The sequence below is a fragment of the Choloepus didactylus genome, chromosome 2 (genome assembly GCF_015220235.1).
Source record: "Choloepus didactylus isolate mChoDid1 chromosome 2, mChoDid1.pri, whole genome shotgun sequence".
Classification (NCBI taxonomy): domain Eukaryota; kingdom Metazoa; phylum Chordata; class Mammalia; order Pilosa; family Megalonychidae; genus Choloepus; species Choloepus didactylus.
Genome location: NC_051308.1, coordinates 237,764,979 through 237,785,458, shown reverse-complemented (window position 1 = coordinate 237,785,458; position 20,480 = coordinate 237,764,979). Strand labels below are relative to the sequence as shown.

The 20,480-nt window shown below is 44.5% G+C and overlaps 2 long non-coding RNA genes across 2 annotated transcripts in view; both read right to left on the bottom strand.

The window, feature by feature from the left end:
- Window positions 1–5,392: 5,392 nt before the first annotated feature.
- On the bottom strand, window positions 5,393–7,010 carry LOC119527958. Its single transcript, XR_005215512.1, has 2 exons — window positions 6,751–7,010; window positions 5,393–6,296 (listed from the first exon to the last, which is right to left on the bottom strand). It is a non-coding gene; the product is annotated as an uncharacterized LOC119527958 (long non-coding RNA).
- Window positions 7,011–7,637: 627 nt separating this feature from the next.
- The window catches only part of LOC119527956, a 97,822-nt gene continuing 84,979 nt past the window's right edge, over window positions 7,638–20,480 (bottom strand). The window contains exons 2-10 of the long non-coding RNA XR_005215510.1: window positions 19,625–19,844; window positions 13,940–14,001; window positions 11,715–12,825; window positions 9,229–9,344; window positions 8,910–8,975; window positions 8,390–8,803; window positions 8,162–8,285; window positions 7,873–7,935; window positions 7,638–7,761 (exon numbers count right to left, since the gene is read on the bottom strand). This is a non-coding gene — a long non-coding RNA (uncharacterized LOC119527956). The remainder of the gene's footprint in view (window positions 7,762–7,872; window positions 7,936–8,161; window positions 8,286–8,389; window positions 8,804–8,909; window positions 8,976–9,228; window positions 9,345–11,714; window positions 12,826–13,939; window positions 14,002–19,624; window positions 19,845–20,480) is intronic.

The window sequence follows — 20,480 nt, the reverse complement described above, 5'->3', positions numbered from 1 at the left end:
GTATATGATATGTGGACTTTTGCAATTGGCTTCTTTCACTTAACCTGATGATTTCAAGGGTCACCCAGGTTGTAGTGTATATTAGCACCTCATCTCTTCTTGTGGCCAAATAATAAGACATTGTATGGATGCACCACATTTCTTTTATCAGTTTGTTTGCTGATGGACATTGGGTTGTTTCCACCTTTTGGCAATTGTGAATAATGCTGCTAGAAACATCCATGTGCAAGTTTTTGTGTGGATGTGTTTTCTTTTTTCTTGAATATATGTCTAGGAGTGGAAATGTGAACTGTTGCTTTGAGGTGGTGAATTTGTGATGCTGATAGGACATTCAAGCTTGGAGTTAGAAGGTTCCTTCAGAGACAATCTTTGTGTCTTACCCCAAATGCCTGCCACGGTGCCGTGGCTTTTAATGGGGTCCCGGTTTTGACTCCATTAGACAGATAGCACTCAGTGACTGCTCTAGATACCCAGGGATGTCTTGCCTCACTCCTACAGCCCATGCCGAGTGTCCTTCACTTACTCCAATCTTGAATTTAAATCCCCTCATTCCCTCAGTCTGAGCTCTTTTTTCTCCACATTACTGCTAACAGAGAAGGCCTGGAATCAGAGTCCTTACTTAATAATTCCATCCATCTATCCATCCTGGTCCACTCAGGCATCTATCTATCTATCTATCTATCCATCTATCCACCCATCCACATGTCCATTGACCATTCCATCCATCCATCCACCCACCCACCCATCCATCCATCTCAGTACATGAAGGCTTGAATCTATTTCACCACCCATCTATCCAGTCACCATTCCGTTTACCCAAATGGTCTCCTAAGAACCCGAAAATGATAAACATGAGGACATCCCTGGAGAGCTGGGCTGGGAGAACCACATTGAGTGGGTTAGAGCAGAGTTGCCCCAGGCATGTAGTTTCCAGAGGATTTGCCCTGAAGTTGTTAATGGACCTGGAGAAAGAATGCGACTTCTTTCTCAAGATGGTTATCTGGGCTCATATGGAAACTTCCTTTTCCCAATCCTTGGAAAATATAAATGAGATATATTAGAGACTTTGAGGAATCCCTGAAAGAAAGTAAGAATCAAATCCACATGCATAAATATAACTGCTGGTGCTAAGAAATAATACCACCTGTATCAACATGATTTGAAGGCTCCAGGAAACTTTTACCCAAGAAAATAAGTTGGCTAATAAATAACATAAATCTGCACTTCAGGAAATTCTTGCAAATCAGTTTGTCTGGGCCAACAATTTGCTCATACAAGCACACAGCGTTCCTATCAAGACAGTAAATTGCCCACCTAAACAAAGAACTTACATATCAGAAAAAAGTTTATTTACTAAGGTTCACTTTAAGATCCTTGACCCCTCACTGTGTCTTCCAATTTAAATCATTATGTCATGAGCTTTGCCCAGTTCCAACAGGTCCTTGCACCGAACAACCCACTCTAAACCACTTGCTCTCAAACTCCAAACCCTGTAGGTGTTTTCCCTCCACCTCCACTTCTGGGACACCACTGACTCTCTAGAGGTGGTGTACTTGCTGCAGAAAGTTTAGTTGTCTCAGCTTTGCATCATCAACTGGGCTTTCACATGGGCTTTTGGGGGGTCGGCAGCTAGGGAATCAGAAGGGATTTGCTGCCAAGACGGAAATGACAGCCCAGGACGCTTGTGAAGGGCAAGGTCGTGAAGGGGGAGGGCCGTGAGCGTGTCTGCTCTGGGGGGCCTGGAGGATATCCGAGGCCCCTGGCAGGTTGTCCGGTTGGGATCCTGCAGGGGAAGCCGCTGGGGTGCCACCTGCACACAGCCCTCCTCCCCACCTCGGGCCGGGCTGCACTGAGGAAGGACCTACCCCAGGCAGCGAGGATGACCACGGGGCCTTCCTCCTAGCGTCCGAGCGTCCAGCGTCCGGGGTGAGGGAGGCCTGTGGCGCACCCCTGCCCAGGGCATCCCACACCCCACGACCCCCGCGGGCGTGGCACCCGCTCCTGCTCCTATTGGAGACAGAGCAGCTGAAGCGCCACCTTCCCCGTGAGGGGTCTAGCAGGCAAGTGGAGCAGAGGATCCACCGGGAAAGCTCCGCTGCAACACGGAGCAGTCGGGCATCAGCCTGCTTCCGAGGAAAGCCCACACTGCGAGAGGGACACGCGACTCAGGAAGGAGGAGAAGCCGCTGGACAGAGCCGTGTAGAGCAGGGTCTGAAGCCAGTGTGACCCGTCTCCCCAGAGAGAAATGAGACGGTTCAGAGAATGAGCGAGAGATCTTGGAATCGTAAAAATCTTTAAAAACAAATCCCAAAACGTCTCCACAGATGGGCTGAGTGAGCGTTTCATGAGCTGGGACAGCACTGAGGGATTCCACCAGTGCAAAGGGACAACGGGCAGGAGGCCGGAAAGACCAGCGAGATGTGGAGGATGTTTCTAGAAGTCCCAACATCCACCCAGGAGGATTCTGGAGGAAAGAATGAGGAGAAGGCAGGGGAGGCAAATCAGTGCAGTTTCTGATGGACTTTTCCAGAGCTAACTGCGGACACGGGCTTCACCGAAAGAGCCCACTAAGCCCCAGGCAGGGTCAACACACACAAACCAACAAGCCAGATTCATCCTTGGCACATCGAACTGCAGCTTGGAACCTCAGCGATGTGGAGAAAATCCTAAAGGCTCCCAAAGAGGGCGGAGTCCAGGTTGTCTAAAAGGCACAGGTCAGACTGAGGTCACTCTTCTCCCGGATGATGCTGGACACAAGCAGCCAAGGCACAAAGTCACCCAGGTCAGCTGAGACCACCGACGGCCCACTGTGCGTGTGACTAGAGCACAGAGACGCTTGTCTCCCACAGTCTCCGGTGCTCGGAGCTGCTCTCCGTGGACCTCCTGCAGCCCGGCTCCCCCTCCAGCCGGGTGCCACCCACAGGCTGTCCCTCCTGCCTAGTGTCCACTGCTCATGGAGGGCTCTGCTGGCCTCTGCCACCTCACTCCCCTTCTACCCAGAATAGACTGGGTAGGTGACTGGTGACGCACCTCCTTCCAGAGTCACCAGTTTATACTCCTCCTACTTTTAAAAAGCTCTCAGATGCTCTCGGCCCCTAACTGCATTTTCGACTCCCCTCAACCACCCTGTGACGTCCAGCTTTTCCGGATCCTTCTAGATCCCGGTCAGATCAGCTGTCCCTTCCTTCCTCCCGCACCCTGTCGCCCGCCCCTGTGGTGCCTACAGCTGTGATGTACTCACTTCGTATCTGTCTCCCATCGCTCAGGCTTGGGGCTCCTGGAGGACAGGACCCCGCTCGCCCGGGGCTGGGATAGAGCAGGCCACAGTGGGAGGGTATTGCAGGGTCCCCAGGCTGGAAGTGGCCCTCCCACCCTGGCCGGAGCAGCTGGACTGGCAGCAGGTACCCCTTGCCCACCTGGGGCAGCTGCTCTGTGGCTGGAGACAGAGCGAATTGCAGAGCAGCACGGGGCGGAGATGGTGCCTGGCAGGTCATGTCTGGAACCAGCAGCTCCCGACCGACCACGGCCGCTGGTTCCTCAGTGCTGCCTTGTGAATTTGGGGTTGGTGGATCCCCCGTCTCCCAGTGCCAGAGCCTTGCAGCCTGCCACTTATTTTCAAGAGGGGCCAGGGCTGTGCAGGGCATCCCCAGTGTGCGCGGCCGCTGACCGTCTAGTGGCTGCAGAGGACCCGGGAAAGGCTCCGGGGTCGCAGTGGATGCGGGGCAGGCTCGGGATCCCACGCAGACTTTGTCCCGACGGGCGTTTTTGGAGCAGCGGCACGGCGGGATTCCGTTCAGGGGGCCATGGTCAGGTTTGGGGCGGGGACAGCCTCTCCCGGGCTAGGCTGGGAGCAAAAGGGACAGGCCCTGCCCTCCCGGAAGCAGGAAAGTGCTGGGCGCACCCAGGAGGCCGGGGAGCCTCCCAGGGCCCGGCTGGAGCCAAGTCGGGAAGAGGCGCAGGTCGGGGGTGGGACAAGGGGTGCAGGGGGAGGCGCCAGCCTCTGGGACGGGGCTCGGGGCTTCACCCCTGAGGCTCCACGGGGATGTTCTGCTTCCATCTGCCCGTCAGCGTCTGGGGAGACTCACTCCAAATGTTGGTCCTCGTGCACCCTGCCTTGGCACTCCGGGCATGGGGGCTCTGCGGCTCGGGGAGGCTTTTCCAGCTGCCCCTTCCAGGCTGCACCCCCACCTCTTCCATCCACTTGGCTCACGGCCCTCCCCCATTTGTGGGGCTGCGCTCAGGCCCCTCCCCCAGCCCCAGGCGGGAGGGGACAATGTTCGTGCCAACGCCCGGCTGGGTCATCGGGTGAGGCCCTGCCGGTGGGTCCCTCCCATTCCTGAGGCCACAGCCTGGGGGGCAGTTAACCGAGTCCTCCTTTTGGCACATCTCTGCACCTGACACGCAGCCTCAGCAGGTCGGAGGGGGCGTCCCTGTGCCCCCACTAGTGCATCCAAATATCCACGGTTTCTGTCTATAAAACGGGACAATTCCACACACACGACTTAGCAACTTGCTCTGTGAGTTTACCTCCCTGAGGGTGAATCCTTCAAACAGTACACACAGATCCAACGCCTTCCGTCTAGTAGCTGTGATTTCCTGTCAGAAGGAGGTACCAGAATTTATTCCACCTTTCCCTGGTTTATAAACATTTCCACGTGCATATGTCCTTACAAAAAAGCAGCTTTTGTTGAACCACAGCGTCTCGGAAGTGGCAGAGCGGGGCCAGAGGATCGGCACAGATCTTACATTCCATCAAGCGCTGCCAGTTTCTCTCCGGGAACCTGACAACAGCGCGCGGGAGTCACCCAGCTTCAACCGGCCGGGAGTGGACGTTACCTGTCTTCTTAAGTTTTGCTATTTTTGTTTTGATTTGCATTCTTCTCACTACTAGAGAGAGTGAGCCTCTTTTTATATTCTTGTTTGCATTTCCACTTCTGTGAATGATCTGTTTTTAACTTTTGCCCTTTGTTTTCCTTATGAATTTGAGGGAGTTATTCATACATCTGGGGAATTAAACCATGTTTGTTTACATGGGTTGCAAATGCTTTCTCTTAATCTGTTGTTTTTCTTTTGACTTTGATAATATGTTCTGCTCTAACATAGAGTATTTTTTAAACATTTTTTTATTGTGAAATATATATACAGAAAAGTGATAACTTTCAAAGCACAATTTAATGAGTAGAGAGCAAATTTCAAAGAATGTTATGGGTTACTTACAGTTTAAAAGTTATCACCTTTCTGTATGTACGTTATACCTCACAATAAGGAAATAACTGAAATAGTGGAACTGTAGCCCCTAGAGTGGGTTTTAATTTTTGAGTGGGTTACTCTTTCTGACTTTTCTTTTATAGTTACTGAATTTCCTGTATTGCTGGGAAGTGTTGCCCTCTACTAAGATTATGCAAATATGTTCTTAAATTTTATTCTATTGTGGTTTTTTTTTTTTTTTTTTGCATTTGAGTTTTAAACGTTCTGAGGTAGAAAGGTGGTGGAGGCTCCAGGAACCAGTCCCTTCACCAAAACTGGCAGGAAGTGGCAGGAAGTGGCTGGTCCAACTATCCTGAACCTCTGGCGTCTGGTGGAACACGGTGCAGCATCCAGGCGGGAGCTGGAGGTTGAGGCTGGTAAGCTACAGTGAACATCGGGGAACTCCACCCTCCGGCACCGTCTGCCACCCCACCCCTGGCCTCGTGGCAGGTGGCAGGGGGACGGCAGCCCAGGCTCCTGGGCAGCTTGCTGGTGCTAGGGTGGGCTGTGGGGACCTGGCCCTCCAGTAGCTGTGGGTGTGGGGTCTGCCTGCTGATCACTGCTTTTTTCTCTTATAAATACCATTATGCTTATAAAGAGTACAAAATTGAATTCCATGTGCAAGGTAAAGAAACAGAATTCTAAAATGACACCTAACATTGCTGAAATAATAAAAATAAATGTTCCTCTTTTGGAGAAGTTAAGCGTTTAAACATGGTTTACATGTGCAACAGGAAACTACGGAGAATCCTTGGGGGGCACGTTCAGCATCCGCTGTTGCTTTAGTGGAGGCTTGCTCTCCCGCGGAGCGCTGGCTTCACTTTGGTATTTAAGGCGTCGTGGCTGCAGTAGTGAGAAGCCTTCTGGTTTGTTTCTGGTGTTTGTCCTGGCATCGTGACACGACAACCCCAGGCACGAGCTCCAGTAACAGAGCAGCAGCTGTTCCGGTCGGGCAGGGCTGCTGTGACAATCACCACAGAGCAGTCGGCTGGTGGGCTGGTCGGTAAGTGCCCAAAGGTAGTAAAATAAAATAAACCAGCTCTTTAATTCTGTACAGAGAGTAAATTTCACGAGTCAAAGTCCTACATATAATGGAAAATTTTAAACACTTAGGAAAAACTATAGGGAAATGGCTTTATGATGTCTGGATGCAAAAACATTTCTTCAACAAGACACGCAGACCCAAACCGTAAAACCGAAGAGTGATAGATATGACATTATAATTAATAGCTTCTGTACAACAAAAGGCACCACAAGCAAAGTTAAAAGATAAGCCACAGATCTGGATAAACATAACAGATATGTGCGTATTATTCAGCATATGTAAAGAGTTCACACAAATCAATAAGACAAGGATGAACAAAAAAACTAATTAAAAAATAGGTAAAGGAAAAGGGCATGCAATTAGCAGAAGGGGAAATGGAATGGTCGACAGGCATGAAAAGATGTAGCTTCTCCCCAGAACTAGGGGCATGCAAACAAAAGCCATCACTTTGCAGTTACCGGTTAACAGCGATTAAGGGTCCGACAGCACAAAGCTGGCAGTGGAGAGGAAGCTGGCTCCTCTGCTCCGTGGAGGGGCTGACTCTCCGGTGAAGCAGACAGACCCCTGCCAACTCCGGCTGTGCCGTCGTGTGCTTGCGCCGATGCGACTGGAACTGTGCACAGCCACACAGCAGTGACCCCTAGGCCGGTCAGAGGCCTGCTGGGGGAGATGGGCCATGGGACATGGCACAGCAGCAACATCTGAACCAACATGAACGGCTGGAAAATAAAAACTGGCGTGAAAAGAGAAACACGTCGCAGAATTTGGCACCATTTGTGTTAACGTGTAAAGCACATGAATCTTTACTAAAGCAACATGATATTTTTTAAGAAAGAGATCAAAATATGGCTGCTAAGGCTGTTGAGAGGGAGGGAGGGAAATGGGATTGGTGTTTGTAATATTTCACTTCTAAAATACATTCACTGAAGCAAATATGTAGAATGCTAACATTTGTTAAATCTGGGTGAGGGGGTATGTATTACCTTAAGTAATTTTTTGTGAATATTTGAACTATCCCATAATAAAAACACTGGGACAAAGTACATTCCAAGCTCAAAAGCGTACTTAGAGAAACCAACTTCTTTGGACCTGAAACCTGCAGAAATCACAGGGCCAATTACTGAGAGAACCAATATTAATCAGGATATCTGCACATCCCTCACTCAGTACCCAGATCAAACGCATGTGTGTATATCTTGTTGACCTTATCAATAGACAGACTCAAGATACTAAAACTTGGAGGGGCACAATCCTTTCTTACCTAGTCTCCTGAGAAAAGACATGGTACCTACACATGTTAGGGTTTTCATCATCAAAAGGTGCTAGGGAAATCATGGTCACTTGCCTGGATAGCTGAAGATCAGAGGGTCCATGCTGTGGTTCGGGCCCTTGTAATCATTTATCTGGATAGCAGCCACGTCCCATGTTAACAACCCTTGTCAGGTTCATCGGGATATCTTGACCTCAACCTGAAAAACACAGTATGATTAATGTGTTGGAGGACGTTTCCTTTTTCTTGAAACTGGAACTCTGAAATCTAACTTGATCACTTCCAACGTTAGGGGACCCAAGGTTATTACCTGGAGAGCAGGAGAATTCCAGAGTCAAAACTGTAGTCAGGGAGACAACCTAATTGTCTTGACCTGAAAACAAGTCAGATGATCACTGCCATGGTGAGGAACCCCAGCGTAACTTACCTGAATTACTTGCAAGTCGGTCACTCCTACCTGGGTCAAAGACACAATTCTCTCAAGTAGGAAACAGAAAACACTTATCCTTAGGAGTTTTCGCAGGGAGGTTATCAGTTCTTACCTGAATGCCTGCCAACGAACATGATGACAAGCAGGTGGGCATTTAGTCATCACTTACCTAGCTATGGGAGAGCTCAGGTGGTCTGCACTGTGGCTAAGGCCCGCATCACCCCTTCCCCGAATTCCAGCAGTATCCAAAGTTAACGGCCACTGCGGCTCAGACAGGATGTCTGCACTGGAAACTGCAAAACACAGAGTGAGACGTGTTGAAGAGCACTTCTTTTTCCACCTAGATACCCTCGGGGAATGTTGGCCACTTCTCCCCTTTTGAGTCTGTTCAACTAACCTGACAACTTGCAGAAATCCAAGGTCAGCACTGAAATTAGAAGCCAAAGCATCTTTTGACTGCCCTGCAAATATCCCATGGTCATCGCTTCAGTGAGGAACATGATGATAACTTATCTGGATACTCTGAATCCCTCCCTCACTACTACCAGTGCTGGCCATCCCGAGTCTCTGAGGCAGCAAATGCTAAGACCGCATGATGAGTAGTATTGGTAAGGAGACTGTCATTTCTTACCTGAATTTCTGCAAGGAAACATGGCACCAAAGGTGGTAGGGATTTCCTCATCACTTACTTAGATAACTGAAGACATGAGGGTCTGTGCAGCGGTTAAAGGTCATATCATCCCTTGCCTGGATGCCACAATATCCTACGTAAGCAAGCAGCTTTATCTTACCGAGACCTCTTGACTGGAACCTGAAAAACATACAATGATAAATGTGTTGAAGAACACGCATGATTGAACTGCACCTCGACGATTTACCTTGGTCACTGCCCGCATTACAGGACCCACAAACATCACCTGGATACTTGCAGGACTCCAAGGTCAGCCCACGGTTAGGGAAACCAACTTGTCTTGCCTGGACCCCTGCGAGAATTCCAAGGTCACTACTGCACGGAGGGACCCTAAAGGAACTCATCTGAACAACTGCACATCGCTCACAAACTACCAGGGCCAAACCCATTTGTTCCCTGAGCTAGAAAACCATAAGACTTGGTGCTTTGTGGCAGTGTGGGGGACACTACCATTTCTAAACCTAATCCCTGCACAAAGTGTAAGTCCCAACTCAGGACAGAAAGAGCACAACTACTATGTGTAAACAGAATTCATCATGGCCTACCTAGATATCAGAAGATCAGATGGTCTGTACTGCAGTGAAGGCCCACTTCCACACTACCTGGGATCCAGCAGTGCCCCACGTTAATGACCATAGTTAGGTTCACCACGTTCCGTTTCCTGAACCACAAAAACACAGCGTGAGAAAGGTTTTGTAGGAGACCTCGGTTTCTTCCTTGACACCTGAAAAACTACACTTAGTTACTTCGACCCTGACAGGACCCCTCAACTACACCGACATCACAGCAGAGATCCAAGGTCAGTAATGAAGTCGAGACACCAACGTCTCTTGACTAGAGTCCTTTAAAAATCCCCTGATCACCACTTTTTTGGGCAACACTCTAAGAACTTCTTTTGATATCTTTAAATCCCTCAGTCACTTCTTTTTCAACCTGGTTGCCCTCAGAAATCTTTCGCCACTTCTATCCTTTTGATTTCCTTCACCTAACCTTATATTGCAGAAATCTGAATTGAATATTGCAATTAGAGATAAATATATCTTTTTACTCCAGTACAAAAATCCCATGGTCATTACTTTGATGAGGAACATGATCATAACTTATCTGCGTACTTGAATCCCTTCCTCACTTGTGTGTTTTTTCATACATTTTCTGTGAACTAGAACTCAGTACGATCTTATGCTTTCTAGTGTTTGTAGAAAGATTACCATGTCTTACCTGAATGTCTATAAAAATTATGGTATGTACTGTTATAGATTTCGTTTTCTGTTACCTGTATACCTGAAGAGTTTTATAAAGCCCACACCTTCCATTACGGAGATGATTACTGTCCTTTTTCCATGTCAACCATCCGTTTTAGATTCTCCTTGAAGTTTTTACTGGTATCTAGACAACCTAGCAGCTTTTCCTTTCAAGGACACATCTTATTCTCCTTTGTTACCCTATAGGAGCTTTGTCATTTATACCTTGACGGGACCCCAATCTGTACCTGGTGTTTCCTGACATCCAAGGTCAACACTGTAGTTAGTGACATCAGCATCTGTTGACTGTCTACCTGCTAAAATTCTAAAATATGATAACTACTGTGGTGAGCAACAGCAAAATAACTCATCTGGATAAATGCAGGCCCCTCACTCGATCTACCTAGGTTAAACATCCAGTTTATTTAAACATGTTAACAGTAACATTTCATGCTTAGTATTATTGGTTGGGGCACTGTCATTTCTTACTGAATCCCTGCCAAAAAACTTGATACTAACAAGTATAGGGATTCAGCTTCACTCCTTTAGATATCTGAAAATCCGATGGGCTTTACTGTGGCAAATGCCCATGTTGTTCCTTACGTGAATACCAACAATGTCCCACATTAACGAGCAGTGTTAGGTTCGTTATGATCTCTTAACTGGAACCAGAAAACTTTTTTGCAAACATGTGTTTAAGAACATGTCTTTTTCCATCTGGAGACCTGCAGATATCCTTGCTTCCTTTGTCTTTAATTGTACCCAACAACTTTACCTGCATTCCTGCAGAATTTCATGGTGAACACTGTAGCTAGAAACACAGTTTCTCTTAACTGGGCATTTGCAATAATCCCTTGGATCCTACTGTTTTGAAGAACCCCATGACAAGTTTCCTGGATACCTCCAAAACTATCAGTCACTACACCAAGATTAAACACACATTTCCTCTAAACTGGAGAACATTAAGGTCATCTTCCTACAAGTATTTGTAAGGATCCTTATCAACTGGGTCTGAATACCTGCAAAATCCCATGGCCACAGCCAATGTTGAAGACACCATTATCACATATTTAGATATCTGAATATCAGAGTGTGTTGTTGTTAAGGCCTACATTATCAGTTACCTGGATACCAGTAATCCCCCATGTCTGCAACCATTGTTGCATCTATCATCATCTCATACCTAGATCATGCAAAACATTTTGATGAATGTTTTTAGGATACCTCTTCTGTACATGAACACCTGAGAATTGCCTTGGTCATTTCCACAGTTAGGGACTTATCAACTCTACCTGAGTACTTGGAGAAATTACAAGTTCAACACTGTAGTTAGATACACCATCCTTTCTTGACTGAACATCAGTAAGGCCCCATGGCTACTACTGTCATAAGAAACCCCATGATAATTTACCTGGACGCCTGAAAATTCCTCACTCACCACCAATGTTAAACACAAATCTCTAAACAAGAAAAAAATAAAACTCATTCTTACTACTATTGGAAGGGACTCAATAATTTCTTATTTGTGTAACTGCAAAATATTATTAAGAATTTGGTACACAGTCAGTTTTATGTAGATAACTGAAATTCAGAAGGTCTCTACTGTGGGTCTAAGCCAATATCATCTCTTACTTGGCTAGCAGCAAACCCCAAAGTTCACTACTACTTTTGGTTTCATCATTATATCTTGATTGTTACCCCAAAACATCATAAATAATGTGTTAAAGGACACATCTCCTTTTATCTGGACCCATGCAAAATCCAACAGTCACCACCATCATTTGACATACCATCACCTCCACCCGGATGATTTAAGATGTCAAGGTCAACACCTTAGTTAGAGACACCATCACTCTTGACTGGGCACCTGCAAAAATCACATGAGCCCTTCTACACTGAGTAAATCCCTGAGAAGTTACCTAGATACCTGCAAAACCCTAGTTACTTCCAGTGTTATACACACATTATCTCTAAACTAGAAAAACAGTACAATGTCTTGCTCACTCGTATTGGTATGGACACATATTTATTACAAGAATAGCTAGAAGTAAACATGGTACTAACAAATGTTAGTGATACCATCATCCCTTTCTAGGTATCTGAAAATGAGATGGTGTATACTGTACGTGTTCCTTACCTGGATACCAGCAAAGTGCTACTTTCACTACCATTGTTAGGTTCATCATCATTTCTTGACTGGAGCTTGTTTTTTAAAAATGAGGACAACTATGTTAAAGGAAAACACCTTCTTCTACCTGGAACCCTGAAAAATCCCATGGACTCCACCATCATTGGGGGAATCATCAACAATTCCACCTTGATACTTGCAGAACTTTGAGGTCAGCATCTAGTTAGAGTCACCATTATCTCATGACTGGATACCCAGAAAAATCCCTGCATTACTACCGTGCTGAGGAACAACCTGGTAATTTGCATACTTACAAATCCCTTATTCACTATCAGGGCTTAAGAGAAATTATATTTAAACTAGAAAACTGTAGAATCTCATGGTCCCTACAGTTGTTAGGGACATCATTGTTCCTTAACTGAATTCCTGCAAAAACACATAGTTACAGTAAGAGATTGGGACACCATCATCACTTACCTAAATAATTGAAAATCATAAATCTCTAATGTATTGAAGGCCAGTGTCATCTCTTATCTGGATACCAGTAATTTCTCACATTTACTTCCACTGTTAAGTTCACAATCATCTAGTCATTGGAACCTCAAAATCCCATGGTCATTCCTGTGCTTAGGACACATGATTACTTACCCGGACACCTCCAAAATACCCTGGTCTCCACTCAGTTATAGCCCACATGATTTCTTTCACCCAATACTTACCAAATTCCATGTTCACTATCATGGCTAAGTTCACCTTCATTTCTTTCTTGGAACCTGAAAAAAACCATGGTGATAACTGAAATTAGAGACACCTCATCTATGTGGAAATTCCATGGTTCAAGTCACCATCACTACTAACTTGAATGCCTTCAAAATCTCATATTCACTCCACTGTTTAGATTTACTGTCATCTCTTGTCCGGATACGTGGAAAATACCTTTGTCACAATCATGGTTTTGACACATCTTCTCTTACCCTGATACCCACAGAAGTCTTTGGTCTGTACCAGGTTGAGAAACACGCTGTTTCTTATATGGATACTTACAAACCCCCAGATAAATGCCATTGCTAAGGACACATCCTCTCTTACCTGGATACCTGAGAGATTCCATGATCACTTCCATAGTTAGGTTTATCATTGTTTCCTACCTATATCCCTTCAATATCCCATGTCCACTACTTAGGTAGGAACACCCTCATTTCTTGCCTGGATATCTACAAAATCCCATGGACACTACCACATGGTTAGGGTCACTGTCCTTCAAAATACAATGGTCACTACAATTGTAGGAGCCACCATCATCTCCTACCATAACATCTGCCAAATGCTATAGTCACTGAATATCTTGGAGAGGGATTCGAGCTCTTCATGCTCTGACTCCTGCCTACCTTCCCAGCTCCAGCCCCTGCCCTCCCAGTAGTCCATTATGATGTAAGCATTCTAAGCAGCTGCATGTTCTGAAATATTCCTTTCTCTCCTGGTTATGGGCATTAGAGTGCTCAAGGCAGCCCTTATCATCGCATGAGAGCCGATTATCAACGTTTCTTTATCACTTGGTGTTCAGTGATCGGTGGCCTTGAAACTGGCCAGGCTGGGAGTATTTTCACCACAGAAACTGACAAATGCTACCCATCAGGGCTTTTGTTTGAGGGGAGCTAGTTATTAATGATTTTCTAGGATGTGCTGCTGAATAAAGTAATGAATGAACAGGGAGAGACACTACAGAGTAGTGACAACTCAGTCTCTTGTTTTTTCATGAATTGGATGTGACTTTGTGGATGAAGGAATATGTCAGTTTGCTCTAGACATGCCTTAAAACATATTATTTTCTTTATTTTTATACTTGATGGAAAAGATGGTTAAGCACATTCAGTACAAATTACTCACTATAATTTTTATGCTGGCCAGGGATTTACCTAATCTCAATAGGTCCAAAGTTTAGAAACTTCCTAGAAAAAAATGATACAATAAATATTATTAGAACTAGCAAAAAAAAATTACATATATATACATATGTACACGTGTGTGTGTGTGTGTGTGTGTGTGTATTTTTTTGATACCCATTTACCAAAGCAAATCTTTTCTTTTCCACACCATGTAAAATTCTTATTGTGCTTTTGGGACAACCTAAATTTCTTATCAGTAATGACATTTAGATTTCACAAGAATCCTAATCTGTAATTTCTTTGAAAACCAAGTAAAATGTCCAGTGTGTGAGCCAATGTTATGGCAATTCTGGGGGGGAAAAAAAAAGCATACCCTGTGGCTGCAGTTCTGTGACTATTTCCTTCAGAATGCTCAGAGAGCAGCAGAAGCAACCTGCAATAAATAAGTATTTTTTTTTCATGACAATGGTGGTCTTAGCTTACTATTTCTTTATTTCCCTTAGTGTTCCCACTTTTTCTGTAACCTTCCCCAATAATGGAATACTGATAAGTTAGACTGCAGTGATGCTAAATATAAAATTGGTATATCGCCAATTTTCCTTTTTTAAAAGAAAATGTTATATTTCTTCAGGATTACTCTTAGCTACTCCCCACTTCCACTCACCAGGGTCAGCCAATGAAGGCATCAGCCACAAGAAACAATTTGGGTGCCACAATTAAACATGAACTATTCCTGAGAAGGTTTTCTGTCTCTTAAACCCACTTCACACCCATCCCTCAGTTTGGTTTTTGAGTCGCTGGTGAAAATGATTACCTTCTTTGGCAGTAATGATCTTATTACCCATATAGATTGAATTCAAATGCAATCATTTCTTGCCTTGCAGGGAATGAAATGTGCTTTAGAATCAGTCTAATGTGCTACTAACTGGATTTTTTGTCCAAAACTTATGGGATCCGTATCATTTGGGGTTTTCCCTTTATCATTGGACCTTACTGAAGAAAATGTTTGGCGGTGAGAGTGTAACTAAAGAGTCTGTGTCAGATGGCATCAAGGACAGCTGGTCCTGGGTTCAGGCTAAGCAGAAGACAAGGTCTGGCATTTGGGCCTCCAGCCCGGGCACACCCTGATTCACCAAGGTCCCTTATCCTTAGCAGTCTTACACAGTCTCTCGCAGGCCACAATTTAGATGATTTCTAAAATTAACTCTGTACTCTAAAATTAATTCATGGCTCAAATATTGATCATTATGTCTGAATAAAAGCAACAATACACTACAATAATAACAATTTTTTTTATGTAACAACCTTAGAACTTCTGAGACTGATACTAAAATTACTATTTTGGTACTTTACAAAAATAATACAAAAAAAAGTCAAGAGAGACCATACACACATGCACGCACACGCACAACAGGGTACCTCTTCGAAGCTATTCTATTTATCTTAAAAATGAAACCCCGTTATGAATTCTGACGACTTAACTTTGTTATCTTATCAGTTTCATAGAAGCAGATATCACAACAATCATATTTTTCTGGGCCCAGTGAAAAATATCAACACCTGTGTACGTGAATTTGTGCATCATTTCACAGATATTTATAAAACCCAGGATTGTTAGGTAGGACGGAAAAATCAAAGATCTGTTGTCTATTCTTTGTGTTGGTGTGGTATTGTTTGTTGTTGTTTTTGAAGTTTGGTGTTTGAATACACCAATGAAATATTCTGACCCTTTTGTTCTCTTTTCTTATTTTTCTTTTTTTGGAACAATGTTGCCACACATCAAAGGGAATGGTCAAATATATCAGGAAGTAGTCATATGATTATGGAACCATTAAAAATCATGCTTTGGAAAGTACTTATTGAGCTGTAGAAATGCCCATTAAGTATAATATTGTGGGGAGAGGAAAATATATAATGTGATATATATGCCTTATAAACCCAGGTAAACTTAAAATGCATTATACATGCAAACAATAAGCTGCACAGAAGTATGCTAAACAGATATCTCAAGTAGAATAAGGGTGATTTTTATGTTCCTCCTTAGACTATTGTTTAACTTCTACATTTCTTCAAGGCACATATTTGAGTTATTAGCAGAAAGGGGGAAAACTGCCTTTAAAGTATCACCCTGCTCCCTTTTTGACTGCTTCATTTGACAAAAACAAGTCCGCCCATGGGATTGCTATGAAGACCAGGTCAGAGAACATCTGTAAACTATATCTGCAGCTCAGTAACTCAAAAGATGCTGGTTGTCCTCTCTCCACCAAGTTTGTTTCTGCAATTTTACCGATACCTAGAATTTGGAGTTACCTGGTATTATTACTTATTTTCCATGTATAACCTGCCTGCCAAACAGCGTATAATTTTTTCAAGGCTGTTTAAATCTTAGGGCTCTGGCACCTAGTTAGGCCTCCAGTAAGTAGCTGTTACTGGGAATCATTGACTTGTGGGATTTGTGGGGTAGGATTTCAAAATGAAAACCTTGGGCCTTATGAAAAAGAGTCGGTCCAGAGAGAAGTGTGATCTTTGTAATGTAAAAATTAATGAAAGAGATAAGAATAATGATGTCATTAGGATCCTGGTAAGCCAAGGAGAGTTATGGGCCGTGGTGGCTAATTTCTCAGAATATAGCAGGATTTCTCCAGTGACACTATTAATGTTTTGTACTGGATAATTCTTTGTTGTGGGGTGCCATCCTGTGCATTGCAGGATGTTTAGCAGTATCTCCAGCCTCTACCCACTGCATGCCAATAGCAACCCCACCCCACCCCCACCCCAGTTGTGACAACCAAAAATATCTCTAGAAATTGTGAAATGCCCCTTGGGGTGGGGGGTGGGCAGAATTGCCGCATTTGAGAACCAATGGATCAAGGAATAAAATTTTAAAAGCATGAGGTTCTTTTATTTTCTCCATACCATCCTGACCAATAAGACTGCTAATTGCAATCTAGACACAGGCCATAACAAAACAGACTTAATTTAGAAAGATATAGTCACAGATTTAGCTACTCGAATAAAAGCTGTAATTCTTGTCTTTAGTCCAATGCTCATTCATCCTAGGAAGAGTGTCTCAGTAAGCAGTAGGTCTCTCAGGCTGCAATCCACCAACCTGTTTCAGATTCAAGGGCAAGGAGCTGGAAACTCATGAGGTGGGGTGGAGGACTGCCTACAACTCAGAGAAAGCACGTTCCAGAACAACATTGCTTGAGAATGAACAACTGCCATGCACAGAATTTTCAAGAAACTCATTCTGTCACCAAAAGGTCCCTCTTTTGAAAATTGCATTTAATTTGACCAATAATTCAGAAAAATTCTGTATTTGTAGAATATTATTTTAGATGAAGAGTTGGTTTTATGAAAGGGTCAGTAGCTGTTGGCAGTAATCAATATACCTAATCCCCAAGGGTCATCAGCTAATCACACTCAGTTGTATACTGGTGATGCCTCTTGTATACTGGTCATGCCTCCTGATTTCTGACATGTAAAGAGCTTGGAAGTCATCACTCCCATCCTTACAATAGGAAAAAAAGCTGAACAAACTGAAAATGAACAACTCTTCTTAGATCCACCAGAGAATAGTAGTCCCAGGGCAAACTGACACCCCTAAAACTGGAGAGATAGGCAAAAACAGAAAATCACAGTTTACTGGGAGCAGAAGCCTCTGGCACCAATAACTGGTAGAAACACTTAAATGGTAATCGATAAATTGACGAATTGCTGGAAACTGAATGTGGACTGGCTTGACAGTCCTGGTGAGGCCCCCATACTTTCACGTGTTTTAACTTCAGGGGCCCCACCAGGTTCTCAAGGCGAACATTGGAAAAGATCTCCACTGCTTTAGGCAACGGGAGAGGGAAAGTAACCATTTTGAAATATGTCCAGAATATTCTGTTCTCTGTAACAAAGGATTATACAACAGGAAGAGTGAACCTTCTTGTAAACTATGGACTTCAGTTAATAATAGTGTATCAATATTGGTTCATTCATTGTAACAAATGTATGATACCAAGGCAAGATGTTAATAAAAGCGGAAACCGTGAGTGAGTAGGGGAGAAGAGTAGATGGGAACTCTGTATTATCAGCTCAATTTTCCTGTAAAACTAAAATTGCTCTTAAAAATAAAGTCTATTAATGAAAACAAAACCTAACCAAAGAAGGCTGCCAGTTTCGAACACCTTCCAAACAGGAGCCTAAGACCCCAGCCCGGTTTTTCCTGCTTGTTGTATGTTTCTCTTTCAGCAGTCCTCCCCATCTCCCTGTGATCTCAGAAGATAAAGCCTGCTCTGACTGTCTACTCTAAGTGCACGCTTTCCTCTCCTTGCTCTTTTCTCCTGCCATCCCATGACCGGTGACTCCGTGTCCCCTCCTGTGCCCACTGCAGACATTACTCCCCAGTTATGGCCTTCTCTTTCACTAAGCCTGGATAAAGGTTTGGAATCATTATCCACACAATCTTTAAACAGTTGGGATTTGGCACAATAAATGATAACTATTTTCTGTGTCTGAACTAGGTGCTTACAATTCATTCCTCTATAGAGATGGAAATGCCTCAAGTTTCTTCCTGGCTCTCGATACATGTTTTAAGGCAAATGGCCAACATTTGTTCTTGTGGAAGGGGTTTTTAAAGGCTATCTTGCCCTTAACCCACTTCATAAAAATGGAATTTTTATAAGTAATAAAAGTATTTTTCATCTTACAAGCCTGTTCACAAAATTCTTGAAAATGTTAACTTTTCTGCTAACTTACAGTTTAGAGCAGGGGTTAGCAAACTTTTCTTGTAAAGGGTAAGACAGTAAATATTTTCAGCTTTGCAGGCCTCTGTTGCAACTACACAATACTGCCAGTGTAGCATGAGAGCAGCTATAGATGGTATGTAAATGAGTGGGCATGGCTGAGTTCTAATAAAACTTTATTTACAAAAACAAACAGCAGGCTAGATTTGCCCCACAGACCATAGTTTAATAACCCCCAGGATAGGTAGACAGCAGCCATGTAAGTTAATGGACCATTATAGGGCAACTTAGTGGGCATTGGACTTGGGGTCAAAAGACACAGTTTCAAGCTTCAGGCGAGTCAATTGATTTAGCTGGGATTTATCATTACAAATAAAATAATCTCCTACTCATCTAATTTATTGTGATATTTGTGAAAATGTTAACATAAACTGTAAATGTAAGACAGCATATGAAAATACAGCACACACCTCTAGGAAGGGGTTGTAGCAGATGTTCTCCATGCTCTGCCCGTTTCTCCCCAGCACTCATGGTTCCAGCACAAGCTGGTGGCATCCAGTTTACAACCACCCGTGACTCTGCACCCGCAGGCTCTCTCTTGACCCAGAGAGGGGCAGCCCAGAGTCACTGCAAGTTGTCAACTCAGAGCAGTCCTCAGCCAGTGAGGGCTGCGAGTTGGATCAGAATACCCCAGCTTCCATGTTTCTCCATGAGCCAGGTTCTGAGGCGTGTTCTAAGTTGTTTCCCAAACTTCCCCAGCAGAATTAGCCTCAATTGCCCCCAGCTGTAACCTGCTCTGTGTCCTTTATTCGCTCCCTTCCCTCCTGCTTCCCCTACCAGTGCTTGCTGAGATCACCTCTGAGACCACACTAGGACCCTTGTCTCAGTCTGCTTCGGGAGGAACCCAGACTAAAGTACATGGCAAAGAAAAAAAGCGTTTTTTATGAATTTACCCGGTGCCCGGAGTGTTTGCGGCGGAGGCTGCGGTGGTGGCGGCAGCGGCCCCCCGCGCAGGTGAGTCTCCAGGTGGTCGCGCGCGCGTCTCTAGGCAACCGCTGATGTGCCTCCTTCTTCTCCAACTGCCTTCAATTTGCTGCCTTCTTTGAAAATTCAGCATCTCCTTTAGGGACTCTGTCTTCTTCATTGTTGTATCTGCAGCTTGTAGCATGAGACCTGGAGCGTAATAATGTGAGAAACAAGCACTATTCCTAAAAAGAAATAAACACTCACCCGATTGCGGAGAAGAAAAGAATTTATTCACGATCTTTCAAGAACAGAGGCCCAACCAAGATGTGGGGGTTGGCGCCCAGAACAATAGATTCAACAGTATTTATTCCCTAAACTAACCGCAAGTCCCTCCCCTGTTTCTCCAGTGGCTGATACTCCAGAGGTTACATTCTATTGGACAAGCCTAACTAGCCCGCCCAAATTTGAAACATGCAGCCTGCCCAAATTGGAAACATTTGGAAAAAAAGTCTCCTATGCAAACTTGGAACATTTGAAACAAGTCTCCGCCCCTCTTTCCTTTGTTCTTGAACTGCAGAGCCAGTCTGAGCTAGTTTGGTAACCACTTATGAAGCTGTTTAAGGAACCGCCCCCCCCCACCCAGTCTCCACCTTGCAAAGACAGTGGGCAGATAAACAGGAGGACCAGCGATTATAGCTTGGCTTCTTGTCCCTCTGCCATTCCCCTGAGCTGCCCCCACCCTGTGTGAAAGCTAAGCTTAATCTAATTTTCACAATAATACTAGGCACCCTTTTAAAGCCCTCAGGACTCGTAAAGAAGACAGTGAAATGAACCGACTGTTAA